General features: G+C 34.7%; 1 pseudogene; it reads left to right on the top strand.

Moving 5' to 3' along the window:
* The first annotated feature begins 17560 nt into the window (after window positions 1-17560).
* On the top strand, window positions 17561-19680 carry LOC149570545 (exocyst complex component SEC15A pseudogene; annotated as a pseudogene).
* Window positions 19681-20097: the final 417 nt, after the last annotated feature.

Here is a 20097-nt window from a genome sequence, read left to right as displayed (position 1 = left end):
CTTTCCACTTTTACTTTTTATTTCTTTAAAAACATCATCTAGAAACAATTTAACTTCAGATCTTGAAATAAAGTTTCCATACTCCTTATTTTTTTACTACTTGCTGTTAGTACTATTGTAATCAATGTTGTTTAAGTCGTTATGATTTGATTTCAATTCGACCAATTATAGAGAACAAAATTTAATATCTTTAAATTATTTTGTTATACACATTTTTTGAGTTTTTGAATATTTGAATCTAATTTTTTGATATTCATTGGATAAAAAGTTGGGGATCTTATACACGCTTTTTAAGGACAGATCCCCATTAAAAAAAATGTTACTTACAAATGTGGATATTAGATGAAACCGTGCTTACCACACTATTCTCAATGTTAAGTTGTCAGTCATTCATCCAATTTGTAATGACGGCTAAAATAAAATTATGCCTTTCATTTTACGTTTTATGAATTAAAATGATTGTCAATTATTTAGTTTTAAAACAATAAATTAGAACATAATAAATATTAATTAGTAAAATATACAAAAAAAGCGTTTATGAATAACTTATAACTATAAATTCCTAATATACACAAATATCTCAGATAAATGAATCAAGTTTCTAAGTTCTTTAAGATAGTTTTAAATTAATATTATTATAATAAATAATATAAAAACACATATTGTAAATTACTAAAAATAAGTTTTTAAAATTCTTTCTTTATATTCTATTAAACCAAGATTCCAAATTAATATACACAATCATCAAAATAGAAATATATCTAAAGCAAAACAAAAAATAGAAACATATATAATATAAAATAATTTATATTTAGCATACATATATATATTATAAATATTGTAAAATCGCATTCATCTATATCATAATACTAAGTTTCTTATAATAAATATTGATGGTTTAGTAATAAATTTACTTTATCTAAAAATTTAGCCTATCACTTTATATGGTCTTACAATTTTTTTACTTGTCATTTACGGTTCAAATGTGCAAAAACGGCTAATATAGCCATCAAATTCCAGGCCTGCGTAGACTATTTAATTTTTGGACTCGTTAATTTTTCCTTGAAATATATTATTTTTAATATATTTTTATGTATGTATGAATGAATTTGTAAAATATTTGAAAATTCAAATGAAGGTTTTGAATTTAAATTATAGAAATATTTTTTTTATATAAATGAAATTTAGAAATTTTTAATTGGTTATAGTCAATGAGCTAGTTGTTGTTTATATATGATTTAAATGAACATCATTCAATAGAACAAAAAAATACTAATATTAAAATAATAAAATTATTTGTTATCACAATATAGTTTATGTACACAATTTTTTATGTTTTTGAATATTTAAATCTAATTTTTTTAATCACGGGGTTTATACACATCACAATTAAAAAAATTGTTACCTACAACTATTTGTATTGGGCTTTTTCAAGAAATTGAGGCTCTGAAGGATAGGAGCAACCAGCCCAACAACCAGGATACTGACAAGGACCAGCAAGCCAGAGGGAGCAAGGACCAGGTGGTAAGCTAGGAGAAAGACAGAGGCCAGGTCTCCAGAGACCATCAGGATGACAGACTCACCCAGCTAGAGCAGAAGGTCCAAAGGCTGGATTCTGTCCACCAGATAATCACCAAACAGATAGTAGAGACCCTTCACACCTTGAATGAGAATATTGTCAATCTAGGTGACTATCTGACTACAACAGGCCTTAAAAGGGATGTGGAGCAGAACACAGAGCAAGGATTCAACTGGGATGAATTTCAAAAAGAGGCTAGTGACCAGGTGAATCAGGGGAACCAGATGAACACTCCTACCAGGATTCAGGAAGAAGTGGCCAGTCAGAAGGACAACGATGCTGCAGAAACCCTGTAGGTCATGGACACGGATGGCCACTAGCCTGTTCGCCTGGCTTTGTCTCTAGCCTTTGTACTTTGGCTTCGGGCCTTCTTTTGTTTCCGGCCTTTTGAGGCAATTTTTCTGTTTGTTTAGACTATTTTTTCTTGCTCTTTTTGCTGTAAAACTTTGGGTTTCAGGATCCCTGTAAAACCTGTTTTTTATTGGGCTATTTAATTTTCTAACTCGTTGATTTTTACTTGAAATATATTATTTTAATATATTTTTATGTATGAATGAATTAATTTGTAAGATATTTGAAAATTCAAATGAATGTTTTGAATTTAAATTATAGAAATATTTTTAATATAATTGATATGTTAGATCAATTAAATTTCTATTTTTTTTGGTTCATAGATAAATATTTAATTGGTTATAGTCATAGTTGTTTATATAAGATTTAAATGAACATCATTCAATAGAACAAAAAAATTTACTAATATTAAAATAATAAAAAATTTACCAAATGAAAATAGAAATAATATCTTTAATAAAAAATAATGCTTAAAATTATTATTATGCCTTTAACAAGGTAAGTACTAGCCACTACATGGCACTTGTATCTTCTTGATGACGGATACATATGTTGGTGTAAAAAACTTGCCCGATCAAATTGAAAAACAAAAATATTGTATTTGCCCTAGTATAAAAATCATTAGTGTATGTTTATTTTAACTTCTCTCATATTGGCTTCATCTATCTTGAGCATCACCTAGATGCAATGAGTGCTAAGGGCCCATTTGGTTGGAAGAATTGTTGAATGCGAAATTCAACTATGCTGGAATAAGCTCTCTTATGGAATTAGTACATTTTCAAAATAACTTTTGGAATAACATTTAGACTTGTTTGGTTGACCTGGAAGAAGAGATTGAAGATGCATCTTCTATGTTTGGTTGTAACAATTGAAATAGGAATTGGAATAAGCATTTTTTTGTAATTTTAATAATTTTTATTTTCTTTAAGTTAGATAATCTTTTAAATAAATAAAAATATTTTTTATTTATAAAAATTAACTTATTTTGATCAAAAAATTAGCATCTTAATTTTATAAAAAAATGGCTTTATGAATGAAAAGTATACAACAACCTTTGAAATTCAAAGGACATATTATATTGTGAATTATAATTTTATTTATAAATTGAATTGATTTGTTTTAAAATCATTTTTCAAATTGTTCATAGCTAAATTCTAATTATAATTTCTAAAAATTTATGTTTATTAGTTTAAAAAAATTAAAATTATAAATATTTGATAGAATTTTCTAAAATCTGATTATATTGAATTATAAAATATATCAAATCTGGTACTAGTCTTTTTTGTCAATTTATAGAAATCATATATTTAAATCAAACTATATTCAACCATATCAATTAAATATAAAATAAATATATAAATTCTTGAATCATTAGTACATTTATGTGAAGTATCATTTTTTAAAAGAGATGGTAGACACAGTGGTTCCATAGGAAATCATCTTAAAGAAAACCAAGTTTTTTTTTTAAATGATCATTCAAACTTAAGAAATTTAGAAAATTATGATCCAATTCTAGTCCGATTATGGTCAAACAAATAAATAAATCCTTATACAACTTGTAGCTATGCACTTTTTTTGTATGTGATCCCAACAAATAAGTGCAACTATAAGGCAAATAAGACATCATAAAAAGTAAATTTCAGCCTTATGAGCCTTACAACACTTGTAGTTTGTTCCTTCATCACGCATTATATTTGTTGATTCTGCACCACTCACCCAACCAAAGAATCCACACCCATCAGGTCTTGACAATAAAAAATCTTCATTGGTTCTTAGTATAATAATTAATTATTCTTTACGCTAACTAAAAAATTAATTCGATTAACAACCCTTTTTTATTTGAACAACACCAAATTTTACGTCTGGGATTTTTGGGTGTGTTTGAAATCTTTAACAAACATGGGCCTGCACCACATCAACATGTTGGCACATTCATTAAAGTCATCAAGCTTGCAACATCAAAAGCACATTTGTTATATGAAAATACACACTCAAAAGCATCAAAATAGGAATACGTACACAAAAAAATTATTGGAAGAAACTTTGTCAATTCAAATATCACTACCATTGTCAAAACTATTGACTAATTGTATATTATATAGTTCTGATATTTATTGAAATCTAATTGTATTGAACTATCTTCTTGTTAATATTGATATTTAGAACTCTACAGATTAAGAAATATTCATATTACATTGATATTAATGAAAAATCTGATATTAACATACAAGCATCCAATATTACAAATATTAATGGAAAATCCAATATTAACAATTTGTGTGTGTGTGTGTGTGTGTGTGTGTGTGTGTGGTGTAAATAGCATATATGAAATACATGCAAATCCAATGCTCACAAAGCACACAAGATATAGTGATAATGAAAGCCAATGCCCATAATGCAAACAAATACCCATATATTTATATATAACCAATAATATATTCAACACATTTCCTTACCTACCATATTCTAACATTCCTCTTTTGCTTGCTTGCTTCTATGTATCTTTAAATGACATGCCTACTATTGTTGTAGCGAGATTGCGGTTGAAATTCTCCCCTCTTCAAAACATACTTATGTTCATTCATGTCCTATTATTCTTCTGCTACCTTCTATGAAATTATTAGCATATTCTAATTAATTAATGCTAAAACATATGTGTGAAAAGAAAAGAAAACCATGTGTGCACATTGTGTGCGATCTACAGGGGTGATCCTAAAAGATCATTTTGCAATGCCAAGAGCGTTTGCACATTTATTAATGTTTTCAAGTGCTAAAACAACAATGACCTTATTAGATTAACTTAAAAATGTAAAGCAACAACTAAATCAGAAGCTACAAGCAAAATGATTACCATGGCAAATAATTTTGTTCCTTGAAGCTGCAATTGGAGCACATAAAACCTTGTTCCCCCCACATTAGCTCTCTTGTAAAAGTACTACATCAAAATGTAGTCTTTTTCTATTCAACGAGGTTTTGAAACTTACTATAACAAATTATCCTTGTTTTACTAAGCTATGAATTCACACAAGAATGTTGGAGATTTGTTTACAAATTATCCTGGCGCAAGGCACTCCCAATTCACCTCCATAGTTGTACTACTATCTAGATCAACCCAACATGAGCCAAAATTTAATCAAGGGCCAATGTCACTACATGAGGCTCCTCAATGGTCATTTGGGATGTAGGGAAATAGAGAAATGGATACATCTTTCAGGACAAATCTGAGGATCTGAAGAGTCTTTTGTTGTGCATTAAAGAGGCCATATGAGAATTAGAAAGCAATTTTGCATCTCAAACAAACCCATATAAAGTCCCCTTCTATTTTGGTAATAGCCCCATTCAGTGGCATTGGCCCCTGATTAAACTTTAGGCCTATAAATAATCCTTGATGGGTAGAACTAGATATCGGTACAATTATGAAGGTGAATTCAGTTTCACAACTTTCAAACACCTACTTGACCAAACTGAACAACAATTCAGTTTCAAATACAACTCCTGAATATTTTGAAGATTAAAATATTATTCAACTCAAATCTGACCACACATTGTGTTAGAGTGGGGTTTTCATTGCAACAAAAGACTGGTCTATCAATGCCCGATACAACCACTCAACTTATAGTACACAGGAGGCGATTAAGCCCTTGTCACAAATCCTGAGGGAAGCACTGAATAAATTTCCAACAAGCTCCCCCTCAAAGTTACCCAAGGGTCTGAGGATTTGAACTTGTGACTGTTATCATTTTTTACACCCCGCCAAGATTCAAATTTCAAATGTTTTACCCACCAACGGCTAGTGTGCAGAGTTAATATTATTTTAAATACCCGATCAAACCTTATAATGTGTTCTACGGCCTGCAAGTCTTCCATCGTTAGATCTAAAGAATATCTATGGTTGGCGCTATCTCACCATGGGAAGTTGCATAGTGGATACGTTAGTGACATAGCGCCCTTCTATCGCGTGTCGGTGGGTCCCAGGTATGTAGTCCTGTAAAGAGTTTGAGCGCCATAGATGTGAATTTGATCCACGATTGGCATCATGTCGCTTTTGAGATTTGCACGATAGATACCCATAGCGACATAACACCTCGACGACATGTGGCATAGATGACGTAATGGGCCCACCCTTCTTCAAAGTGATAGTACATCTCATCCTCAGTGGCAGTTGTCAAACGGGTCAGAATACAGTGGCATTTTTCCATTGGTCCATTCAGCTAGCTTGAGACGCAGTTGTACAGTTTTGTGGACCACCATAGATCTAAGGCAGATCTACGGCAGGCGTTATCTCGCTATGGAGAACTGCGATCTAATTTTAACCATAGCAACATAGTGCCCTTTCGCCATGTGGACCAAGGGGCCAAGTCTCGCCAAGGTATGTGTGCCAAGGACTCCCAAGTGTCATTCGAGTGTGGTGCATTTGCCGAGATGGCGCCAGGTATGATGGGCCCAGGTAAGAACAAGCATAGTATTACGACGAGTCTTCACAATTGTCAGATTTCAGGAAGATCGATGGTTGGCGTTATCGCGCTATTGAAAGTTGCACACTATATACCATAGTGACATAGCGCCTCAGTGACACATGTCAGATGGGCCCGTGTTATCTTATGAACCTCAAGGATGATGCCAGGTAGATACCAGGTGTGTTGACAGCATTTTGCGGGCCCAAAAGTTGAAAAGAAAAGCACAAAATACGACAAGTCTCCACGATCGTCAAATTAAGAAAGATCAACGAGGGGCGCTATCTCGCTATGGAGAACTGTGAGAATTTTAACCATAGCGACATAGTGCCTTGGTGACACGTGTCTCGTGGGCTCGGCCAAGGTTGATAGTTAACGGCTGGCAGTTAGTGTAACCGTCGTAGCTGGAGTTTGAGGAGTTGGCGCGGTTAGTGATGAGAGAGATGGTCAACTATGTAGGACTTCCGCGAGGTGGCAAAATAAAAAAAGGCTATTGGTCCATGTGGTCCATCCTACTTACAAAAATAGTTTGACTCGCTGACTCTGCTGATTCACAAACCAAAAAATGAAGGTAATCAGTTTTATTGCGCGATCTGATCTTTATGATCGATTCCAACTACCATGAAATGAATGCAGAACAAGAAGAACACTCCACCACCCATCTTTTGATCCATCTACTAGGTCAAAGCGCAGTTATGGCACAGTTTTTATCTTCTCAGGGCCCTGTTCCAAATCATTATGTATGGATCCGCATCCAGATCAGATTTCCCCTTGATTGTTCTCTGCAGAACTTAATGGCAGGTAGTTGAGAAGTCACTTTAGCTGGAAGAGATCTCAGTTATGCCTAAACTATAAAGGTAACTTTTGTAGATTTTGTTGCAGTCGAACCTAGTCGAACCTTTCTCTGGCTTTTTCTCTGCTATTGCTCTGCAATTCCAGTGTAAATTCCCATGTGCCTCTGAACTGTATGATTCTCTATTTTATCTCCTTCAGCCATTGGTATGAAAGTGCAAGAACTCTTTGCCTTCGCCATTGTTTTGTGAAAGTCTATAATATGCATGATTGTATCTCTGTTGGCTTGTGAATGGTATATGAGTGAATCTTTCTTTCCTTGTGACATTCATCTTGATCATCTTGATTTGCATGTGGTTATTTGATTAAAGCAAGCCTGAATGTGTATATCCTTAGTTTCATTCTGGTTCAATAGTGCATATATGGGCAGAGATTGGTCTGAACACTCTATTTTGGTGCATCGCCTCTTTAGATTAGGCTAGGTAGATTTGTTTCATGCTCCCCTTCTCCCTTTTCCTTTTCAAGAGTAGTTAGGTGCACCCTAATAGTAAGAGGAAGCCAGCCTTCTTTGGAAACTCAATCTCACAGTTCAAGTCCCACAGCTTGGAGGTTGTTTCTATGTTTCACTAGGTTTTCCTCATGCATAGGCTTTGGACAAGGGTGCAAACCTAAGTGACAATAGTGACCAAGCTCTAATACCACTTATTAGAGTGGGGTTGTTGTTGCACTAAAAGACTAATCTATCAATGCCCAATACAACCACTCAACTTATAGTACACACAAGGCATTTAAGCCCTTGTCACAAATCCTGAGGGGAGCACTGAACAAATTTCCAACACATTGCTCCTGTGATAGTACTTCAAATTGCTTGCCATGTTATCTTGTTTAATATAATTTGAAATGAAGTTTTCTTGTAGTCTGAATCAAATACATAGCATAGTAATTTCACCTTTAATATGATTTCTTTCAAACTAAAACAAAGCAAGTGTAGTAAATATATTGACTAAGAAGAACTTTGATCTAAACTTAACTGGATGCTTTTGAAGTTTGTAAAGCTCTGTGAAATAAATGATCTCATCTGAAACATTTGTTCTTAGAAGCAATTAAAACTTCTAAATGAGTGCTTTAAAAAACCTTTATGTGGAACACTATAGTCTTTTATAATCACAAGAATATAGATCACTAAAATAGAATATTCTTATTTACAACAACATCATTCAAAATTTTCTTCAACACAAATTCATCTTCAGTTCTATAGCAACCATATTGGAAGTTGATAAAGCAAGACAAATGTATTTAAAGTTGATTAAAATCATAGAGGACTTTCATAAGGCATGATATAAAGCAGCCATATTTAAAGGTGATTGAAATAGTATAATCACCCAATAAAAATTGGTTATTAATGTATCTAATAGAAAATGTTTTAACAATAACAAAACATATGTTGTGTTCTATCTAGACTCTAGAGTCCTCCATACTTAAGTAGTATATATTTGACTCTGCCCGAGTCAATCATTCTTAAAAAGCTTTTTTCTCTTACAATTTCAACCAAAAATGTACCATATGCCCTTATCATTGTATCTTCACTAAGCCTAGGAATGGTTCTGAGGGCATCATACATTTTCTTTATAACTAAATCAAAATCCTCTTATCCACTTTGATAATGTAAGGCTTTGGCATGCCCTCTTGGATCTTATTCAAGGCTTCAAAAATGATATCCATTGAGCCAACCATGCTTGCCTTCTTCTTCTTTCCCTTCCTTGATGAGGATGAAGAATTTCTTTGTCTGGTAGTTGCAGATGATTGGTTAGATTGGACAAAGTCATTGTCAATATTATTATTAATATCAACTACTATATTAAAATCCCCATCATCGTTGAGATCGAGGGCCTCATCCATTATGTCCCCTTCTTCAATTTCATGAGGTGTGGCAATTATAGTGCCTTCTACAATGTCATTGCCCACAATAAAGGATAACTCATTATAGTAATGGAATGGTTGCCTTTTGTAGACCCTCTACATGTTGGAAAAATGAATGAAATGGTTATTTGTCTTTCAATGTTGGCTTTACAAGATAAAATTATACTTAAATCAAATGAATTTCAAATAGCATTTTACCTTCAACAGTTCATTCCAAACACTATCTTCAGCATCCATGCATTGTATAGTTCAATTCCAAGCAAATCTGATTGTGTTTATCAAATCTTTCATGATTTGAAATGCCATCTTCCAAGTTTTGAGTTTATTTTTTAAATTATCCCTACTTAAATTAAGCTTTAATTATTCATTGAAGCATCACCCAATGGCGGTCCAAGCTTCTTTTTTGAATCTGCCTTAACCTTTATACCTAGTGTGACTTGCTCATGGAGCAAGTCAAGGAAATTGTGTTCCATTTCTCTTGACCATACAACCCTATTTGAAGAAGGAACTATGCTAGCTTGCACCTCTCTATCCATGCTATTGAAGAAAACCAGAAATCCAACAAAAGTAGAAATTTGATATGTTGCAAACGTCATTAGATTATAAATAAGAACAAACAAGAGGAAAGAAAAAAGAAACATGACACAATCATTCATAGTTGATCAAAAGTAGAGTAAAACTAAGTTATGATACAAAATATTAGTCAAAATTCAAGGGTATTGATTATAGTCAAAGGTAGACATGTGGAGATAAATATGTAGCAATGTCTATTTGAAATGATGGAAGGTACAAAGCCTATTTGCAAAAATATAGGAAATGAAGTTGTGCACATCCTTATCATCATTATTTTTGGTGTTTTTCATGTTGTATATTGTGAAATTGTCATCTTTGAATCTATCCTTAAGCTATTTAAGGAGGTTATGATAAATTATAGAAATGACAGCAATGTTGTGGATGAACTTCATGGGGTTTTGGTAGACGTGGATGAATTGAAAAATGGGTTGGTTGAAGAAAATTGTAACAAGCTTCAAGAGGTGGGTAATGCCCTCCTTGTTAAACTTGAAGAGCTCCCAGAATCATATACAGTAAAGAAGAACTTAACTGAGGCAATGAAATCATCCAAGATATGTCAACAATGTTAGTATAAATAATTATTATTTACGCTTTACTTAAAGTTTACTTAGGATAAATGCATTATTTTATTATTTCTTAGGTTAGACACCTAGGAGTTTGTGTACTCATTTGAGTTGTCATGTTGACAACACTAGAGTAAGCAACTCTAATTTAGCACATGGTGTCTACAACACTAGAGTTTGCATAAACAACTGAGTCATCATGTAGACAACGTAATTGTTCACACTATTATTTTAGCACATGGTGTCTACAACATAATTGTACTTGCTACACCTTTGTAGGCTTATCCTCTCATCATCACACTAACTCCTATGCTTAATGGAGGATAACCCACACCTGGTGGACATGTGCCCGATTGTAAGACTTATCATGTTGCTAACTCCTAGGCATTCTAAATGCATCTTAGAGGCCTTTATATTCAAGCACCTCTAGTGTACTATACATTTAATTGAATATCATATTGTTATTCTGATCATACTGTGTTGATCTATTTGTGCTAGTTATTGTGCTTCTTGGTCTTGGGTGAATATTGCCCTAAGGAAAATTCTTACATGGTATCAAAGCCATAGGAGCGTCATTTCATAGCCATTGGAGACCAATCTTGCTTCACCTCTCTAAGGACACCTTGATCCAGATCCAGAGTATCCGTAGATATTAGGAGCATCGAGAGCCAAAGCGGACCTCACCATTGCGTTCGGAGCATTGATTCGGTGAAAATCAACTATAAATTTTCCTATAGTGGGCAATAGTCAAATTTGAGACAAAAAAAATTTGCAAACTAGCACTCGAAGGCTTGATTTGCAAGTATGGTATAATCTATTAGATCTGCAATTTATTTTGATTTAGATTTGCATTTTTTTTCTCTACAATTTCCATCGACATTTTTTTGCATTTTTTCAAAATATTTTTCCAACCTATTAGGCCTGCAAAGAATTTTTTTTTGCAAGAACTAGGTGGTGAAATCCCGATCCCCGTAGAGAATATTTACTGTAATTGGCAGAATATTCCTTCATAATTTTTGAGTGGTCAATATATATCTAAAATTTCTCAACAAATAGCAGCTACTTTAACATTTCTAAAATTTATATCAAATCCAGCCCTCATACCTATCGAGGGGAACCTTACATTATCTAATGGCTCAGCTTCAGTTTGTCTTCTTCATGCGGCCCTATTTTTATAAGCACTGCAGGTGTCTTAGTGTTACGAATGTGGGATATTACCCACAAACTGACGGTCGATTAATCTTCTCTAGTGGATGTTAAATCCTCCTCAGTGACGTTGAAGGCTCCTTTTTCGACAACAATGAACACCCCCTGCTCTAACAGAGACTCTGATCACCACCGACCATCAAACAAACTCCTGTTGGTAGTCTTTCCTCTGGCATCACTGTACATCCTACCATGTGGAATTCCACTTGGCCTCCCATCGATCTGACACGTGGTCCCTCCAACTCAGCAGCCTTGTACACGGTTAGTGCCACCTCAGCCACAACACAGATGTCACCTTAGTTATGAAGCCCAGTCAGTGAAGACACGTGGCCTATCCACGTCATCTTAGTAGTCTACCATGTATGACAAACATGTCAACAACCACCTCTAAGCCATGCAAGCAACTATACCTACCAGCTTAGCATCTGTACAATCTGTACATTACTGACATCATTGTGACATCATCTGCCACATTACCAGGTGACCCATTTTTTGCTGACGTAAGCATTTTGCTGTGTTAAAATTGATGATCATTTGATCATCATCTGGAGGAAAAATTGAACTATTGTGGCGACTGCTTGGACATCAAATTTAGCCTCATAGTTTGCTGATCAGACCCCTCTCCAGATTTAGTTTTGATTTGATAGTTTGAATTTGGGAGGTCATATCTCAGTCATCTGGGCTCTAAATCAAGTGCAATTATTTTAAATTTTGGGTAAAATTTCCTAAAAATTTTAGAGGTGTAGTTATTTTCTAGTTTTTGTCCACAGATTTGTCAGAAATTGCATTTTTTGGTTATTGTACCTCTCTAATCTTGCATTTTTCAACTTCATTTGAACACTCCGTACGGGCTCATCTGGACTCCAAATCAGGTTTCATTTTTTTGAAAGTGAATAATTTTTTGTCTACTTTCCAGATTTGCAATCAGGTTATAGGCTTGTGTGGATAAAAATACTACTTTTAGATTAGGTCCTTTCTTTGTATTGTATTGCTTCAAAATTGTTGTACATTGCTTAGTTTCAGATTTGGACTCCAAAAGGAGGTTGTAAACAAAAAATCAGAAGACTAATAAGGCCAAATTTAGCAAGTGACTATTGTAATCACACTAAGTATAAAGTGCCAAAATCTTTCATTTGGGGGGGTTTCTTGATTGAGTGAACAAGGGGTGTGTCTCTTGGTGTTGTGTTCCCCTTTTTCTGTTGTTATCTTTCATTTCTTGCATTATGGAAAATCTTAAGTTTCCAAAATTAACACCACATAACTATGCTACATGGTCTATTAAAATGTGGTGTCAATTAATGCATAATGAAGTTTCTCAATATGTAGATGGTTCCCTTCTTAAACCTACAAATGATCAAGTATCTAAAAGTGAGATTCTTGCTTGGGAACAAGTAGATAGGAAAGCCCTAGGTGATAATAGGATGGGGGTTGAAGACAAGATCTTCTATCAGATCACGAAGTATAATACATCCAAGGAAACTTGGGATGCCCTCAAAAACCTATATGGTAAAGTAACCAAGGAGGATGTTTATAAAATTGAAGATCAGCTTGTCTCCCTAGATCCTAAAACCTTTGGTTCTATATACGATTTTATTATTAAGGTGAATGAATTAAGAACAAAGCTAGATGATTGTGGTAGTCCTATGAAAGATGATAGGTTGATCTATCTCATTCATAATAAGTTGCCATCTGAGTACTCCACATTTGTTTCTTCCTACAACACCATAAAGACTAGACTAGGGGTTGCCTATAAGAAAATCACTTTTCATGATTATGCTCAACTGTTAGAAGAAGAACAAGCTAAGTTGCAATCAATGGGAATTCTCAAGTCAATTAAGTCTAAGGAATTGGTGGCTAATAATGAGGGTTCTCAAAATTCAGCTAGTCAAAGTTCAAACAAAGGAAATGGCAAGAAGAAGAAGTGGAAGAACAACAAACAAGAGGATACAGAAAAGACAACACCGACATCCAATCAACAAGGCAAGTCTTCCTCAAATACAAACAAAAAGGGGGACTCTAATCAGGAGAAGAAAAAGTGTGCTTATTGTAAAAGGATGGGTCATGAAGAACATCAGTGTTATCATAAGGAAATTGATGAGTTGAAGCATATCATGAAGAAACACAATGTTCTAATGCCTAATGCTTATAAGGACAAAGGAACTTCATTCTTAGATTATAAGGGAAAGGGCATGCTTTATTGACAAACACTGTTAGTAAGGGAGATTGGATCATTACTTCAGGTGCCACACATCATATGGGTTCGTCAAAGTGAGATTTTTCTTCCATGACACATTCTGAGGTACCACATATCTTTGTTGGTGATGATACTAAGATGGAAGTTGGCGATAAAGGTGAAATTGAAATGAACAATGAAGCATTCAAGGAAGTTCTGTATGTTCCCAATCTTACCTCCAACCTTCTTTCTGTCTAACAAATGACTCATTATGGAGATGGAAATAAGGTTGAATTTCTTCTTGATTTAGTAGTAGTGAAAAGCATTAAGGATGACTCTATGATCACAATAGGAGAAGCCAATCATGATTCAAGGCTTTGTATTTTCTCCTCCTTTGTGCCTACATCAAATGCACAAGCCTTGTTATTACATTCAAATGTAGAAAGTAAAATGTGGCATGAGAGATTTGGACATCTCAACTATAGATATCTTCAGTAGCTTAGCAATAAGGAAATGGTTAATGGTCTACCTCAAGTTCAGTTTGTAGAAGGTGTTTGTTCAAGTTGTTCACTTGGAAAACATCCAAAAAAATTGTATGAAAATGGGAAGTCTTAGAGAGCACAATGTGTTCTTGAATTGGTTCATAGTGATGTGGCGGGCCCATTTCTAGTGCCATCATTTGGAAAGTCACACTATGCACTTACCTTCATAGATGACTACTCTTGCTTTACTTGGGTTTTCTTTATGGCTCACAAGAGTGAAGTGTTTGAAAAAATTCTCAACTTCAAGGCTCAAGTGGAAAAACAGTTAGGGAAAGTCATTAAAGTTCTTCGAACAAATAATGGGGGGAGTATGTCAACACAAGACTAATAGAATTTTGCACTCAAGACGGCATTGACCTTTAGCATTCACTACCATATATGCCACAACAAAATGGTGTTCCTGAAAGGAAAAATAGAACTCTCAAAGAGATGGCCACTTGCATTCTACAAAACAAGTCTCTTGATCAAATCTTTTGGGAAGAAGTGATGAATTGTGCTAACTATATTCAGAATAGAAGTCCTCACAAAGTTTTGAATGGTGTAACTCTTTTTGAAGCATGGACTGGCAGGAAACCTATAGTTAAGCACTTCAGAGTCTTTGGTTGTCCAGCATGGGCCAGAATTCCTCCACAAAAATGCAAGACATTAGAAGCTCAAAGAAAACCTTGCATTTTTGTTGGATATGCAAACTCACATAAAACCTACAAGTTGATGGATCCAGAGACACATGACATATTCTATGAGAGGAGTGTCCATTTTGAATAAAGAAGTCCAAGTTTTTATTCTTCAACTCCTCCTTCTTCCTCCATCATTGAAGAGAGTGATAGTGAAAATAGTGACTTGGAAGATGTGCATCCTCGACCAAAACAAAGGCATCAAATAGTTGAAGTTGAGGATACTCCTACTACATCTTCTTCCACTAGACCTAGATGGGCCAAGTAGACATTGGATGCCACATGACCATTGGCAGGAAATCCTTCTGATACAAGGAGGACAAGATCACACCACAACTCATTCACACATGCTTATATTGCAGTTGCTTCATATCCACAATCATTTAAAGAATCATCCGATGTTCTAGAATGGGATAAAGCAATGAAGGAAGAGTATAACTCTCTTATAAGAAATGAAACATGGGACTTAGTCTCTCTTCCTAAGGGAAGAAAATTGGTTCAATGTAAGTGGATCTATCAGACCAAATTCACAGCGGATGGAAGTGTTGATAAACATAAGGCTCACCTTGTTGCAAAAGGTTGTTCTCAGGTACTAAGTATTGATTACATTGAGACCTTTGCACCAGTGGAAAAGATGGATTCCATTCATTTGACACTCGCTATAGCAGCAACTCAAAAATGTGTTGTTCATTAGATGAATGTAAGAAACACATTTTTGAATGGGGATCTTCATGAAGAGATATTTATGGAGCAACCACAAGGATTCATATAGGATACTTCCTTGGTTTACAAATTAAACAAGTCTATCTATGGACTTAAACAAGCTCCTAGAGCTTGGTACTCCAAGATGGATTCCTTTTGTTCTCTTAGTAGGGTTCACTAGATGTCATTTTGATCTAAATGTCTACATTCTTCAAAGGGATGATTCACATTTGCTTCTTATGCTTTATGTTGATGATCTGATCATTACAGGGAGCACAACATCCATTATTGATAGCGTAAAGGCTACTTTGTAGGATAAGTTTTTGCGTAAAGGCTACTTTGTAGGATAGGTTTTTGATGACAGACTTGGGTCTACTACACTATTTTCTTGGTATCGAGATACATGAGTCTTCCTCGGGGACACTATCATAGCATAGGTGTGCTCTTGATCTTCTAGCTCAGTTTCACATGAGTGACTACAAGGCTACACCTACCCCATTCCTTTTGTGTGTTAGGTTAGAAATAAAGTGTTCCACTTTACTTGTTGATGCAACTTTGTATAGACAGTTGGTTGGAAGCCTTATCTACTTGACACATACATGCCCTGACATCTCATTTGTAGTTGGCATGGTTTCTTGCTTCATGCAAGAGCCACATGAACTTCATTGGAAGGCAACCAAGTGAATCTTACACTATATCCAAGATACACATTCGCATGGGATACATTATGCAACTGGTACATGACTTCAGTTAGTGGGATATACAAACTCTGACTATGTAGGAGATATTGATTCTTGCAAGTCTACTTTAGGATATGTGTTTCATCTTGGTTCCAGCCCCATTTTTTGGTAGAGTAAAAAACAAAACGCCATTGCTCTCTCATGGACTGAGGCTGAGTATCGAGGAGCTGTGAATGCAGCAAGAAAGGCTATTTGGCTACAACAAATTCTAAAAGAGTTTGGATTTGACCTACCTAAACCCACCATCATTTTTTGCAATAACTAGAGTGCTATTGAAATCTTGAAACATCCAGTGCAACATTAGTGCACCAAACACATTGAGGTTCATATGCACTACATCAGAGAGTTGATCCATGAGCAGGTCATCGCACTGCAGTATTGTCTTACTAAGCAGTAGGTAGTTGACATCTTCACCAAGCTCTTCACAGAGGTCAAGTATATTTATTTGTGAGATCTCTAGGGGATGAAGGATTTTTCACCACGGGGGTCACATGATCCTTCTCTTCTATATTGTACATATCTCTCTTTTTGGGGGAGGGTTTTTCCCATGAGGTTTTCCCTCTTTCTCTGTTTCCAAAGAGATTTCATTGCATTGTACTTGGGTACCTAACATGGCCTCGTAGCCAAGACCCATTATGCATTTCATCATAGCTTTTGTGAGCTTAAGTGCATTCCCCTAAGTTGCACTTAAGGGGGGTGTTACTGTAAATAATTATTATTTATGCTTTACTTAAGTTTACTTAGGATAAATGCATTATTTTATTATTTCTTAGGTTAGACATCTAGGAGTTTACATACTCATTTGAGTTGTCATGTTGACAACACCGGAGTAAGGAACTCTAATTTAGCACATGGTGTCTACAACACTAGAGTTTGCATAAATAACTAAGTCATCATGTAGACAACATAGTTGTTCACACTATTATTTTAGCACATGGTGTCTACAACATAATTGTATGTGCTACACCTTTGTAGGCTTATCCTCTCATCATTACACTAACTTTTGTTCTTAATGGAGGATAACCCACACCTGGTGGACATGTGCTTGGTTGTAAGACTTATCATGTTGCTAACTCCTAGGCATTCTAGATGCATCTTAGAGGCCTTTATATTCAGGCACCTCTAGTCTACTATACATTGAATTGAATATCATATTGTTATTCTGATCATACTCTATTGGTCTATTTGTGATAGTTATTGTGCTTCTTGGTCTTGGGTGAATATTTCCCTAAGGAAAATTATTACAAACAAGCCATGGAATTGTGTATGGAATGTAATCAATATGTAATGAATGATAACAATTAGGATTACTGCTAAGGAAATCTACTAGCTAGCAATTGGGCAAGCTTCTTTTGCTCAACAAAGGGAAGAGGAGCTTCAAGATAGGAAAAGGCAATAAGAGGAACAGAGAAAATCAGTTGTTAGGGACTAGATATATGCTTTAGATACAGAGGATATTGATGAGGATGATTCTCTTTTGAAAATTGGTCTTACTCCAGTTTATAGGGAATATCATATACACACTTGCCTTGGTCTCCAAGAATAGCTCTAAGATTACTATTTTAAGAATCGACAACTTCAACTAAATTCAGATTTGCAAATCTCTTTGATGCAACCCTTCATTGAATCCCATCAAATTTTCTTTGCACAGATTGCTGGATTTTTTGTAGTTGAGGATTGTATTCTAAGGACAGCAAGAGGAATGGTCTCCCCTATCTAGGTAAAAATGATATGGGACATGGTTGTTGCAAAGATGAGTTCTATTTTTGAAAAAATAGTTCGAGCATGGATGGAGGTTGAGAGCCATCTTCTCCTTATCAAGGATTATGTTACTCTACTTGGTGCAACTTTGAGAAGGTATGGTTACCAAGTAGATCCCCTGCTAAATGCTTTGGACAAGAACAAAGAAAAATATCATGAGCTTCTTCTAAATGAATGTAGAAAATAGATAAATGATCTTATGGAGAATGACAAGTATGAGCAGGTGGTGATGAAAAAGAAATATGAGTAAAATATGAATGTGTTAGCATTCTATCTACAAACATCAAACATCATGCCTGCATTCCCCTATATTGCTCCATTTTTTGCAACTATACTTGATTGTTATCACATTACAAGATCATTCATAGAGGATTTGATTAGTTATCTATCATATGTGTTGACTTGGTGGTTAGCACCTCCTTCAGGGTTCGCGATATGGCTTAACTGCCTCTCATGGATCTGGGTAAGTTTGGTTTTTGTGATGTTCATTGATAGCTCAAACTTTTGGTGCAATGATAAACATACCAATAATTGGTATCAAAGCCTTGGGTCACAGGTTCAAATCTTGGGAGGTCTCCTTCATTTCATCGGTGTGGAATTCTTAATTTGTGCTGAGGGGCTGATTTTTGACTTAGTGGTCAGCATCTCCTTCGGGGTTCACGACATGGCTTAACTGCCTCTCATGGATCTGGGTAAGTTTGGTGTTTGTGATGTCTATTGGTAGCTCAAGATTTTGGCACAATGGCAAACATACCAACAATATGGTGGTCACATGTACTTCTATGACATTGAGAAGAAGTATATGGACAAGCTTTTGGTTAATGTTTTGAATAAAACTCTCCTCAAGTTGATAAATATTTCCACATTGGGGGTATCTCATGCTATGAAAATTGCTACCAATATGATAGTTTTGAAGAGAGCTTGTGATTTTTTTATGTAGTATGCAACTCATCTTTGTGGAATTCCCATTTGTTCAACAGAAAGGTCTCAAGTTGCATTTGTTGCTTGATTAGGCTTGAAGAACTCACAAGATGTTTTGCATGAAGCAATGCTCAAGCTTGTCAAGTCTAAGGTGGAGGAGTTCATTTTGTTTACATAAAACATCAACTAGGTCCCTGATGAAGTTCCACAAAATAAAAATGAGTGTTTGAATGAGGTTATAATTTACCTAGAGACTCTATTGTCTACAACACAACAAATATTACCTTTTGATGCATTGAATAAGGTAGGAGTGATTTTTGAAGTACATATTAGATCACATTGTGGCTACATTTTTGTAGGACAATGTCAAGCAATTCAACATGAATGCAGTCCTTGGTATTGATAGTGATTTGAAAGTGCTAGATTCCTTTGTAGATGATAGATTCCAAAGTAATGGCTTGAGTGAGCTAGAGGGTGCTATAAGTTTGAAGAATTGCTTGGTATAAGCGTGACAGTTGGTAAATCTTTTATTAAGCAACTAGCTCGAAGAGTTTCATTAATCTTGTTGTAAAGGAGAAACATTACAATGCTTTAGTTGCAATGATTTATGAGAAATTTAGAGATGCATCTAAAAGGCTTTTTGGAAGTTTGTGGGGTAGAAACTCAAGGCATAATGCCAAGAAGAAATCTTTGGATACATTAGTCAAGAGATTAAGGGATCTCAATTGACATTCTCTATGGTATGTTTCAACTTTCTAGTTGCAACATGCAACCTGCTATAACACGTATGCTGATATTATTTCTTATTTGTGATCTTATATCATTACATTTAACCTAGTTAGCACTTTTGTTAAGGTTATTGTAATCTTTTCTTTTTTCAAAGTGTTTATATTTATAGTTTAATTTTGAGTTAAATAGGATTTTACAATCTTTGTTTGTCACAAGAATTTGTCCATTCAAAAACATGGTCCAGACCCAACAACATGTTGTCTACCACCAAAGTTATCTAAGAAGGGTATGATAAAGTATCTAATGTGTAAGACTAATGCAAGAATTTGTAAAAGTATTTAGAGATTACGTAAGAGTGATCTAAGGATTTGTTATAGTCATTAGGGTTTCCCAATCATCTATTTTGTTAGTTTCCTG

The sequence above is a fragment of the Cupressus sempervirens genome, chromosome 3 (genome assembly GCF_028749045.1).
Source record: "Cupressus sempervirens isolate cs-2001-9-10 chromosome 3, ASM2874904v1, whole genome shotgun sequence".
Taxonomy (NCBI): domain Eukaryota; kingdom Viridiplantae; phylum Streptophyta; class Pinopsida; order Cupressales; family Cupressaceae; genus Cupressus; species Cupressus sempervirens.
The sequence above is the reverse complement of the archived record's forward strand: the minus strand, read 5'-3'. Positions and strand labels throughout refer to the sequence as shown.